Source organism: Triticum aestivum, chromosome 3B (genome assembly GCF_018294505.1).
Source record: "Triticum aestivum cultivar Chinese Spring chromosome 3B, IWGSC CS RefSeq v2.1, whole genome shotgun sequence".
NCBI lineage: Eukaryota > Viridiplantae > Streptophyta > Magnoliopsida > Poales > Poaceae > Triticum > Triticum aestivum.
In genome coordinates, this window is record NC_057801.1 from 743584502 (window position 1) to 743594381 (window position 9880).

Consider the following 9880-nt stretch of genomic DNA (forward strand, 5'->3'; position numbering starts at 1 on the left):
CAACCTCTCCCTCTCTCCTTGCTGGATCAAGGCGTGGGAGACGTCACCGGGCTGTACGTGTGTTGAACGCGGAGGTGCCGTCCGTTCGGCACCAGGATCATCGGTGATCTGAATCATGATGAGTACGACTCCATCAACCCCGTTCACTTGAACGCTTCCGCTTAGCGATCTACAAGGGTATGTAGATGCAAACTCTCCTCTCTTTCTACTCGTTGCTGGTCTCTCCATAGATAGATCTTGGTGATACGCGTAGGAAAATTTTGAATTTCTGCTACGTTCCCCAACAGTGGCATCATGAGCTAGGTCTATTGCGTAGATTCTTTGCACGAGTAGAACACAAAGTAGTTGTGGGCGTTGATGTTGTTCAATATGCTTACCGTTACTAGTCCAATCTTGTTTCGACGGTATTGTGGGATGAAGCGGCCCGGACCGACCTTACACGTACTCTTACGTGAGACAGGTTCCACCGATTGACATGCACTTGGTGCATAAGGTGGCTAGCGGGTGCCAGTCTCTCCCACTTTAGTCGGAACGGATTCGATGAAAAGGGTCCTTATGAAGGGTAAATATCAATTGGCATATCACGTTGTGGTCTTGCGTAGGTAAGAAACGTTCTTGCTAGAAACCCATAGCAGCCACGTAAAACATGCAACAACAATTAGAGGACGTCTAACTTGTTTTTGCAGGGTATGCTATGTGATGTGATATGGCCAAAGGATGTGATGAATAAATATATGTGATGTATGAGATTGATCATGTTCTTGTAATAGGATTCACGACTTGCATGTCGATGAGTATGACAACCGGCAGGAGCCATAGGAGTTGTCTTTATTTTTTGTATGACCTGCGTGTCATTGAAGAACGCCATGTAAACTACTTTACTTTATTGCTAAACGCGTTAGTTATAGAAGTAGAAGTAGTCGTTGGCGTGACAACTTCATGAAGACACGATGATGGAGATCATGATGATGGAGATCATGGTGTCATGCCGGTGACAAGATGATCATGGAGCCCCGAAGATGAAGATCAAAGGAGCTATATGATATTGGCCATATCATGTCACTACACTATTTGATTGCATGTGATGTTTATCATGTTTATGCATCTTGTTTACTTAGGACGACGGTAGTAAATAAGATGATCCCTTACAAAATTTCAAGAAGTGTTCTCCCCTAACTGTGCACCGTTGCTACAGTTCGTCGCTTCTAAGCACCACGTGATGATCGGGTGTGATGGATTCTTACGTTCACATACAACGGGTGTAAGACAGTTTTACACAGCGAAAACACTTAGGGTTAACTTGACGAGCCTAGCATGTGCAGACATGGCCTCGGAACACGGAGACCGAAAGGTCGAGCATGAGTCGTATAGAAGATACGATCAACATGAAGATGTTCACCGACGTTAACTAGTCCGTCTCACGTGATGATCGGACACGGCCTAGTTGACTCGGATCATGTAATCACTTAGATGACTAGAGGGATGTCTATCTGAGTGGGAGTTCATAAGATGAACTTAATTATCCTGAACATAGTCAAAAGACCTTTTGCAAATTATGTCGTAGTTCACGCTATAGTTCTACTGTTTTAGTTATGTTCCTAGAGAAAATATAGTTGAAAGTTGAAAGTAGCGATTATGCGGACAGTAGAAAGCTTATGTCCTTAATGCACCGCTCAGTGTGCTGAACCCCAAACGTCGTTTGTGGATGTTACGAACATCAGACATACAAGTTTTGATAACTACGTGATAGTTCAATTAAATGGTTTAAGTAGAGGCACCAAAGATGTTTTCGAAACGTCGCGGAACATATGAGATGTTTCGAGGGCTGAAATTGAGATTTCAGGCTTGTGCCCACGTCAAGAGGTATAAGACCTCCGACGATTTTCTTAGCCTGCAAACTAAGGAGAGAAGCTCAATTGTTGAGCTTGTGCTCAGATTGTCTGAGTGCAACAATCACTTGAATCAAGTGGGAGTTGATCTTCCAGATGAAATAGTGATAGTTCCTCCGAAGTCATTACCACCAAGCTGCTAGAGCTTCGTGATGAACTATAATATATCAAGGACATATATGATGATCCTTGAGATATTCGCGATGTTTGACTCCGCGAAAGTAGAAATCAAAAGGGAGCATCAATCGTTGATGGTTAGTAAAACCACTAGTTTCAAGAAGGGCAAGGGCAAGAAGGGATACTTCATGAAACGGCAAATCAGCTGCTGCTCAAATGAAGAAATCCGAGGTTAAACCCAAACCTGAGACTAAGTGCTTCTGTAATAAGGGGAACAACCACTGGAGCAAGATTACCCTAGATACTTGGTAGATGAGAAGGCTGGCAAGGTCGATAGAAGTATATTGGATATACATTGTGTTAATGTGTACTTTACTAGTACTCCTAGTAGCACCAGGGTATTAGATACCGGTTCGGTTGCTAAGTGTTAGTAACTCAAAATAAAAGCTACGGAATAAACGGAGACTAGCTAAAGGTGAGCTGACGATATGTGTTGGAAGTGTTTCCAATGTTGATATGATCAAGCATCGCACGCTCCCTCTACCATCGAGATTTGGTGTTTGCGTTGAGCATAGACATGATTGGATTATGTCTATCGCAGTACGGTTATTCATTTAAAGAGAATAATGGTTACTCTATTTATTTGAATAATACCTTAAATGGTCTTGCACCTAAAGGAATGGTTTATTGAATCTTGATCGTAGGGATACACATTTTCATGCCAAAAAGATAGTAATGATAGTACCACTTACTTGTGGCACTGCCATGTAAGTCATAATGGTATAAAACGCATGAAGAAGCTCCATGTTGATGGATCTTTGGACTCACTCAATTTTGAAAAGTTTGAGACATGCGAACCATGTCTATTGGTATATATGCATGAAGAAGCTCCATGCAAATGGACAGTTCGGACTCACTTGATTTTGAATCACTTGAGATATGCAAATCATACCACATAGGCAAGATGACTGAAAAGCCTCGTTTTCAGTAAGATGGAACAAGATAGCAACTTATTGGAAGTAACACATTTTGATGTGTGCAGTCCAATGAGTGCTGAGGCATGCAGTGAATATCGTTATGTTCTTACTTCACAGATGATTTGAGTAGATGTTGAGAATATTTACTTGATGAAACACAAGTCTGAATTATTGAATGGTTCAAATAATTTCAGAGTGAAGTGGAAGATCATTGTGACAAGAGGATAAAATGTCTATGATATGATCATAGAGATGAATATCTGAGTTACGAGTTTTGGCACACAATTAAGACATTGTGGAAATTGTTTCGCAATTAATACCGCCTGGAACACCATAAAGTGATGGTGTGTCCGAACATCATAGTTGCACCCTATTGGATATGGTGCGTACCATGATGTCTCTTATCGTATTACCACTATCGTTCATGGGTTAGGCATTAGAGACGACCACATTCACTTCAAATAGGGCACCACGTAATTCCGATGAGATGACACCGTATGAATTATGGTTTAGAGAAACCTAAGTTGTCGTTTCTTAAAGGTTTGGGGCTGCGACGCTTATGTGAAAAAGTTTCAGGCTGATAAGCTCGAACCCAAAGCGGATAAAATACATCTTCATAGGACACCCAAAACAGTTGGGTATACCTCCTAATTCAGATCCGAAAGCAATATGGATTGTTTCTAGAATCGGGTCCTTTCTCGAGGAAAAATTTCTCTCGAAAGAATTGAGTGGGAGGATGGTGGAGACTTGATGAGGTTATTGAACCGTCTCTTCAACAAGTGTGTAGCAGGGCACAGGAAGTTGTTCCTGTAGCACCTACACCAATTGAAGTAGAAGCTTATGATATTGATCATGAAACTTCGGATCAAGTCACTACCAAACCTCGTGGGATGACAAGGATGCGTACTACTTCAGAGTGGTACGTAATCCTGTCTTGGAAGTCATGTTGCTAGACAACAATGAACCTACGAGCTATGGAGAAGCGATGGTGGGCCCGAATTCCTACAAATGGTTAGAGGCCATAAAATCCGAGAACGGATCCATGGACTTTGGTGGACTTGCCCGATGATCGGCAAGCCATTAAGATAAATGGATCTTTAAGAAGAAGACGGACGTGGATGGTAATGTCACCGTCCATGAAGCTCGACTTGTGGCGAAAAGTTTTTCACAAGTTCAAGGAGTTGACTACGATGAGTTTTTCTCATCCGTAGCGATGCTTAAAGTCCGTCGGAATCATGTTAGCATTAGCTGCATTTATGAAATCTGGCAGATGGATGTCAAGACAAGTTTCCTTACTAGTTTTCGTAAGGAAAGGTTGTATGCAATACAATCAGAAAAGTTTTGTCGATCCTAAGGATGCTAAAAGGTATGCTAGCTCCAGCGATCCTTTTAAGGACTGGAGTGAGCATCTCGGAGTTGGAATGAATGCTTTGATGATGATCAAAGATTTTGGGTTTGTACAAAGTTTATGAGAAACTTGTATTTCCAAAGAAGTGAGTGGGAGCACTATAGAATTTCTGATGAGTATATGTTGTTGACATATTGTTGATCAGAAATGACGTAGAATTTCTGGAAAGCATATAGGGTTATTTTGAAAGTGTTTTTCAATGGAAAGCCTGGATTAAGCTACTTGAACATTGAGCGTCAGGATCTATAAGGATAGATCAAAATGCTTAATAATACTTTCAAATGAGCACATACCTTGACATGATCTTGAAGGTGTTTAAGATGGACCAGTCAAAGAAGGAGTTCTTGCCTGAGTTGTAAGGTACGAAGTTAAGACTTAAAGCTCGACCACGGCAGAATAGAGAGAAAGGACGAAGGTCGTCCCCTATGCTTAAGACGTAGGCTCTTCAGTATGCTATGCTGTGTACCGCACCTGAAGTGTGCCTTGCCATGAGTCAGTCAAGGGGTACAAGAGTGATCCAGGAATGGCTCACAGGACAGCGGTCAAAGTTATCCTTAGTAACTAGTGGACTAAGGAATTTTCTCGATTATGGAGGTGGTAAAAGAGTTCGTCGTAAAGGTTACGACGATGCAAGCTTGACACCTATCCGGATAGCTCTGAGTAGAGAGACCGGATACATATAATGGAGCAATAATTTAGAATAGCTCCAAGTAAAACAGTTGTTTGGAATAGCTCCAAATAGAGCGTGGTAGCTGCATCTAGGAGATGACATAGAGATTTGTAAAGCACACACGGATCTGAAAGGTTCAGACCCGTTGACTAAAACCTCTCTCACAAGCAACATGATCATACATAAAACTCATTGAGTGTTAATCACATAGTGATGTGAACTAGACTACTGACTCTAGTAAACTCTTGGGTATTAGTCACATGGCGATGTGACCTGTGAGTGTTAATCACATGGCGATGTGAACTAGATTATTGACTCTAGTGCAAGTGGGAGACTGTTGGAAATATGCCCTAGAGGAAATAATAAAAGTATTATTATTATATTTCCTTGTTCATGATAATTGTCTTTTATTCATGCTATAACTGTATTATCCGGAAATCGTAATACACGTGTGAATACATAGACCACAATATGTCCCTAGTGAGCCTCTAGTTGACTAGCTCGTTGTGATCAACAGATAGTCATGGTTTCCTGGCTATGGACATTGGATGTCGTTGATAACGGGATCACATCATTAGGAGAATGATGTGATGGACAAGACCCAATCCTAAGCATAGCACAAAGATCGTGTAGTTCATTTGCTAGAGCTTTGCCAATGTCAAGTATCTCTTCCTTTGACCATGAGATCGTGTAACTCCTGGATACCGTAGGAGTGCTTTGAGTGTATCAAACGTCACAACGTAACTGGGTGACTATAAAGGTGCACTACAGGTATCTCCGAAAGTATCTATTGTTTTATGCGGATCGAGACTGGGATTTGTCACTCCGTGTAAACGGAGAGGTATCTCTGGGCCCACTCGGTAGGACATCATCATATGCGCAATGTGACCAAGGAGTTGATCACGGGATGATGTGTTATGGAACGAGTAAAGTGACTTGCCGGTAACGAGATTGAACAAGGTATTGGATACCGACGATCGAATCTCGGGCAAGTAAAATACCGCTAGACAAAGGGAATTGTATACGGGATCGATTGAGTCCTTGACATCGTGGTTCATCCGATGAGATCATCGTGGAACATGTGGGAGCCAACATGGGTATCCAGATCCCGCTGTTGGTTATTGACCGGAGAACGTCTCGGTCATGTCTGCATGTCTCCCGAACCCGTAGGGTCTACACACTTAAGGTTCGATGACGCTAGGGTTATAAAGGAAGCTTGTATGTGGTTACCGAATGTTTTTCGGAGTCCCGGATGAGATCCCGGACGTCACGAGGAGTTCCGAAATGGTCCGGAGGTAAAGATTTATATATAGGAAGTCCTGTTTCGGCCATCGGGACAAGTTTCGGGGTCATCGGTATTGTACCGGGACCACCGGAAGGGTCCCGGGGGCCCACCGGGTGGGGCCACCTGCCCCGGGGGGCCACATGGGCTGTAGGGGGTGCGCCTTGGCCTACATGGGCCAAGGGCACCAGCCCCAAGAGGCCCATGCGCAAGGAAACTTGGAGAGGGAAGAGTCCTAAAAGGGGAAGGCACCTCCGAGGTGCCTTGGGGAGGATGGACTCCTCCCCATCCTTAGCCGCACCCCTTCCTTGGAGGAGGGGGCAAGGCTGCGCCCTCCCCCTCTCCCTTGGCCCTATATATAGTGGGGAAAAGGAGGAGCAATCATACCTAAGGCCTTTGGTTGCCTCCCTCTCCCTCCCGTGACACATCTCTTCTCCCGTAGGTGCTCGGCGAAGCCCTGCGGGATTGCCACGCTCCTCCACCACCACCACGCCGTTGTGCTGCTGTTGGATGGAGTCTTCCTCAACCTCTCCCTCTCTCCTTGCTGGATCAAGGCGTGGGAGACGTCACCGGGCTGTACGTGTGTTGAACGCGGAGGTGCCGTCCGTTCGGCACTAGGATCATCGGTGATCTGAATCACGACGAGTACGACTCCATCAACCCCGTTCACTTGAACGCTTCCGCTTAGCGATCTACAAGGGTATGTAGATGCAAACTCTCCTCTCTTTCTACTCGTTGCTGGTCTCTCCATAGATAGATCTTGGTGATACGCGTAGGAAAATTTTGAATTTCTGCTACGTTCCCCAACAAAAAGGATGTCCCATATACTATCAACATGTCAACGAAGAAACTTTAGCTAATTCTGATCTCGAGATCCTGGATAATCCTTCTGACATAGTCGAAGACAAACGTCCTGCCTCAATCACTATCATTCACACGGACCAATGTCAATTACTTGCTGACCTCTGCAAGTACATCATGTCGATCGATGATGCCGGGTGTTTGAAGTAAGTATCATGTATCAATATTTAATGTGCGGATGTATATTATTGTTCTTCTTACCATCCAAATTACAGGAAGGTATGGGTCTGGAGCTGCACACCCGATCCAAAGAGCTTAAGTCTTAAGAAACTTCAGTGCATACTTAAGATGGAGCAGCCTATGGACAATGATTGCTTCAACACCGCCGTGCGTATGCTGGCATGTGATTAGGGAGTATTGTTCACAGACCCTCCTATACACTACATGAATCTACGATTTTGTGTAAGTTATCGAAACTCTTCATTCTATGTGCCATTAGTATCAACATGTTTTAACAATATTCTTCTTTTACTTAGTCCATGATGCTAGAGTCAACACGAGGTCAGAAGTTTTGTGAGAAGGAAACTATCCAGACGTTGGCAACATTATTTGATAGCTGGCCTGGGATGGAGAACGACATCTCATCTTGCAATAAGGTAAATAAAATATTTTGTCCATCGTTATCATGGTTTGTTGTTGTTTCTAATATCTCATCTTGTAGACCTTTTTGTAATGGTTAGCACCAAACTTGGTACTGACATGCAAAAATTAGCAATCGTGGTATCAATCTGCATGTGATGCCCTAATTGTGGTACTTCTGTGCAATGATTTCAAAAGAGGGGCAAAACCATCCAGTGCATCACGGATCTGTATCCAGATTTTGAAGTGATTCAGATCTATCGTCGATGGCTTTGAGAAACCATGATATTGTGTGCGCCTTCGACTCTGTCTCCTGGCCGTTTCTTCTTCAGGTTCTTCGCCACCTTGGCTTCGATCCTCGATGGCGGGGAATGGATCTCCATTCTTCACTCCACTGCCAAGACCCGTGTTTTGATCAACGGCAATCTGGGCCCGCCAATCCATCATGAAAAGGGCTTGCGTCAAGGTGATCCTGTCTCCCCGATGTTATTCGTGCTGGTCATCGACATCCTCAACTCTCTCCTTCAATTCACCACTAGCTCCGGCGTGCTGTGTCGCCTCACCGAGCGCCGAATGACCTCGGGCATCTCCTTGTATGCTAATGATGTGGTCATCTTCTGTCACCCTGACCCGCATGAGCTCATCGTCGCCCGTGAGCTGCTTCGCATTTTTGGTGCTGCCTCCAGCCTTCACACAAACTTCCAGAAGTGCTCTGCCATGCCTATCCAGTGCTCTAACGCGCAACTGGTGCATATCGCGGGCACGCTCTCCTGCCCGATCATGCACTTCCCGATCACCTACTTGGGCATTCCCCTCTCGGTTCAGAAAGTCTCTGCGGCTGCTCTTATGCCTCTGGTGGAGCGCATGGCCCGCAAGCTTCCTACTTGGCGCGCTTCGCTTCTCTCCCGCGGCGAGAGGCTGGCCTTCGTCCGTCATGTCCTCGCTGCTATGCCCACCCACCTCCTCATGGCCATGGCTCTGCGGCCTTCCATCCTCAAGAAGATCAACCGCATCATGTGCGAGTTTCTTTGGCACGGCGGCAGCGATTCCTCGGGCGGTGGCAATCTTGTCAGCTGGCGCAAGGTGTGCCGCCCCCTGGAGTATGGGGGCTTCGGCATTCGGGACCTGCAGCTCACGCGCATTGCTCTCCGCGCTCGCTGGCTTTAGCTAGGTAGTGGAGACATCTTCATATCCTGTCTGACACTGATGTTCAGGCTATCTTCAACGCCTCCATGATGTGGATCTTGGGGGACGGCAACTCCTGCCTCTTCTGGACGGACAGGTGGATCGGTGGGCAGTCCGTCGCCGATCTTGCTCCAGCCGCGCTCGCCTTGGTCCCCGAGAGTCTCCGGCGGACGCGTTCCGTCGCACAGGGCCTGCTGGGCAGCGCCTTGGGACCTGCAGCCATGGTGTAGTGCGTGGAACTCTGGCGACGCCTTCAGCATTTCACCCTTTCCTCCGCCCCGATGAGCTACGTTAGCGTTGGACGAGTAGCGGCTCCTACTCCGCCAAGTCCTGCTATCAGGCTTTGTTCTCCGGTTCCACCATCGCCACGCACTGGAAGCTTACTTGGCGTACCTGGGCCCCTCTCCGCATCCGGTTCTTTGCCTGGTTGGCTGGCATGGACCGCTGCTGGACTGCTGCCAGGCTTGCTCGGCACGGGCTCCTGCATGACGATCTCTGCACGTTCTGTGCCCAGGAGCTCGAGACGATCGACCACCTACTCCTTCACTGCTCATTCTCCAGGACCATCTGGCACGAGATTTTTGTTTGGTGCCGGGCCCCGATCCCCCTTCCCCAGGACCCTGAGGATTCCTTCCTGGACTGGTGGTCGGCCTCAGCCGCGGCCGCGCCTACCGCCATGCGCAAGGGGCTCTCCTCCCTGGTGCTTCTTTCCGCATGGTCCCTTTGGCGCCACGGCAACGCATGCATCTTCGACAATGCTAGCCCCTCCACCGTGCTGCTTCTCCAGGCCATCAAGGACGATGCCAGGGTTTGGGCCTCAGCCGGCGCCAAAGACATAGCTAATCTCATGCCACCTTGAGCTACTCCGGGCTGAGCATCCCGTGTTCTGCTCATGTAGCCTCTCTCTACGCC